Source organism: Abrus precatorius, unplaced genomic scaffold (assembly GCF_003935025.1).
Source record: "Abrus precatorius isolate BTA unplaced genomic scaffold, Abrus_2018 Scaffold2, whole genome shotgun sequence".
In the NCBI taxonomy this organism is placed as follows: Eukaryota; Viridiplantae; Streptophyta; class Magnoliopsida; order Fabales; family Fabaceae; genus Abrus; species Abrus precatorius.
This window is the reverse complement of record NW_020874362.1, coordinates 19,295,447-19,298,918: the sequence shown is the minus strand read 5'-3', so window position 1 is coordinate 19,298,918 and position 3,472 is coordinate 19,295,447. Positions and strand designations below refer to the sequence as shown.

The 3,472-nt window shown below is 36.4% G+C and overlaps 1 non-coding gene across 1 annotated transcript; it reads left to right on the top strand.

Annotated features, from left to right (window-relative positions):
* The first annotated feature begins 469 nt into the window (after window positions 1–469).
* LOC113860418 lies at window positions 470–575 on the top strand. The gene has a single exon (XR_003503870.1). It is a non-coding gene; the product is annotated as a small nucleolar RNA R71 (small nucleolar RNA).
* Window positions 576–3,472: the final 2,897 nt, after the last annotated feature.

The following is a 3,472-nucleotide window of genomic DNA, read 5'->3' as shown; positions in this document are numbered from 1 at the left end:
GGAGAGGGCAATAAACATTTGAATTTTGACTTCCAAAGCTATTTCCCCAAGAATTAGAAGAATTACCTCACCATCCTGAATTATAATTATTGCCTTAATTTAGTGACTGGGCAGTTATTGTTGTCATGACCTAAGGAGCTGTAGTGCTAACATAAAGAAGTTGCATGTGGTTTTGTTTATTGTCCCTATATTTTTATTAAGGATTCTACCTATTTGGTCAAAGCTTCTAACTGAGTTGTTAGAGGATTGTTGCCCTTTACTAGGTATATCGAAGCTTTCTTCCCCTTCGTACTCATGTAATGGTCAGTTGTGTGCCACTAAAAACTGACAGATGTCATCTCATCCACCAATTTATACGCCTCATCTGGGTCTTTTCTCATGAGGGCTCCTCTAGCTGTTGCATCAACTGTGGCTCTATTGGAGACTAATAATTCACTATAGAAAATTTGCATATGTCTCCACATAGGAAAATCATACTGAGGACACCTTTTCAAAAGTTCTCCAAATTGTTCCCATGCTTCAAATATGAATTCTAACTCATGTTACTAGAAGTTAGATATCTCTGCCATCAGATTAGTAGAACGAGATAGGAGAAAATATTTTTCCAAAAATTGCTGAGTCAAATCCTTCTATGTTGTGATAAAACTTGTTGGGAGCATGGAGAACTATGCATTCACCTTTTCTATGATAGAGAATGGAAAAAGGCAAAGCCTAATAGCATCAGTGGTTACCCCGTTGTACTTGATGATATCTGTAAGCTGAAGGAATTTTGTCAGATGGAGATTGGGGTCTTCATGAGACATTCCTCCAAATTGTGTAAAATTCTGAACCAAAATTATCAATGCCAGCTTTAATTCAAAATTGTTGGTCTCGATAATAGGGGTTGTGATGCTTCCAAAGGCACATCTAGTAGTGGGTATAATGTAATCTTGAATTAATCAGCCCCCTCTACCATTCTTTGTTCTCTCAGCTCTTTCTTTTGCCTACGCACAGTTCTTTTGATATCCGGATCAAATAAGCAAGTTGTAGGAGACTTAGAACGTGTGAACATACACTAAAAAAGTATAAAATAAAGAAGATTAAAACAAAAATAAAAAATGAAATAGAAAAAACAAAATTAAAATAAAGCAAAACACAAATTGCTCAAATCAATTAAAAATGAAATTCTTAATATTGAAAAAATAACTTTTGGCAATGGCACCAAAAACTTGTTTGTAGGCAAGTGTACACGTTGAAAAGTAATAAATGGTTCTAAAATAAGTTCTTGAATTATTGTCCCATAAGAGTTGTTCCTAGTACCAAAAATTCTTAATTTAATTATTTGAACTTAAAGGATGCGAAAATAAAAACAAGGATTAAAATTAAATAAATTATCAATGAAATTCAGAGCAAGTAACCTAACACACTTCTTGGTTGAACTTATAGAAGAGAAACCTAAGGCATATGAGTTTACTTATTTATACAAATACTATCAATACCCAATGGTCATATAATATTAATATTCTTTTCTCAAAATTAATATCCACAACGGTCATGCAACATATCAGTTTAAGAAAGCATAAATCACTTATGAACTTGTTAGTTTAATAACAATTAGAAGATAAAAATTAGTTTTGTCCACCTAATCCTTTGTCTCGTTTTATCTTAGAGATCCATTAACTAATCAAGGTAGGTTGCCTAATGATATAATTAATTATGATTATGTTATGAGTGATCAATTCGCAACATATGATTATGCGTAATAGGATAAACACTAATTACAGACGGAAATCAAACTTAGATTCAAACATCAAAATTCCAAAAGTTCATGAACAAGAATTATCATAGCCATATCTATAGACTTAGTTACTCATGCTAAAGAAAAGAACTAAAATAATCATAAACAAAGTCATAGTCAAAAGAAAATAGCAAACTAAAATCTCCCTAATGGTTGGGGATGAGATGAGTTCCTAGTCTTCATGTACGATTGCTCAAAGCTCTAAGTTTCGCCAAGAATGTGATGAAAGAGATGACTTAGAGGTGTGGAAGGAATGAGGTGGAAACAAAGTCAAAACAACGTGTGATTAGGATGATTAACTACTGCCCCAAGATTCCTTTTAATAAGGTTTGAAAACCTTAAAATTGCTTCATACCTGGGCTTGCCGTAAGTGAGCACGACCATGCATGTATCGAAGCACCCTGGTGCTTGCTGTTAGAGTCTGGGCATGCTGATTGTTGTGAAGCTCTGTTTCTTACCGCACCTAGCCACGCTCACTATGGCACTATGATCACAGATTCACATCATGAATGGTCGCTGGTTACCCCTGCCTCACGGATACCACGTAGGTAGTCAAGGGTCGCTTAGCAAAGGTACTAGTCAGAGGTCTAGTCAAGAGGAAAGTGTGTGGCATGTGGTGCACCCACGCTCACTGTTGGTGTCACCACCACTTTCTCTTCCCCAAGGTATTACTACCGTCCTTATCTTCCACACCTCTAGTGTATCGCTGACCCATTCACAGCATCATTATAATGACATTTTCACGCCCCATTCACACACGTTCCAATTTCACACAATATCCATATTTATTAACATTACACGGCACACAGACCCATAGTCATTCGCACACACGGCACAAGTGCCTACATTCATTTGCAGTATACAGCCCAATGACCCACATTCATTTACCACACACGACACATATGTCCATTTCATACACACAACATTTCAACGTGCCATCTATACTCATTTCCATCCATTTACATCATTCAAGGACACGCAAACACGCCTATTAACCTATATTGGACTTAACCATTCCACTCATCATATTCAACATCAATTCTTCATAAAAATCCACTTAAATCACTTTCAAATCATCATAATCATACCCATTACACATTATCCATCTCAATCACATTATAAAACATAGTAATTAAACAGGTTTCAAGCAAAATGAGATAGGGTAAAGCCTCTCCTTACCTCAAATGAGGACCCACACACAAAATCGGCAATGAGAAGGCTCTCTACATGAACTTAGTCCTAAATACACGGAAACTTCTCGTGAGAACCAAGCAAAACTGAGAAATAAGATACTAGGGATGAAAAATTGAAACCATAACCATTAAAACTTACCTCCAAGCATTCCTCACACAATTTCAACCTTCAATCTTGCTCCTAAACGACTTAGAGGTAATTTAATCAGTGAAATAAGGTTTGAGAGTGAGAAAATTGAAGAGATTTTGAAGGAAAAGTGAGAAATAACCCTAAACCCTAACCCCTTTAAATCCTCTTCTGGTCACGATACTCTCGCTACAGTGAGAGGACCTCGCCATAGTGACACCCTCTCTTGCTACAGCAAAAAATTCAGACAAAACTGCACTCTGGTTTCTGCAGAATCTCACTATAGCAAGATTGCACCAAAAAATGCACCACAAACTATGGCTTTGTCGCTACTACGAGGGAACTCTCGCTATAGCGAGAACGACACATTTTCAT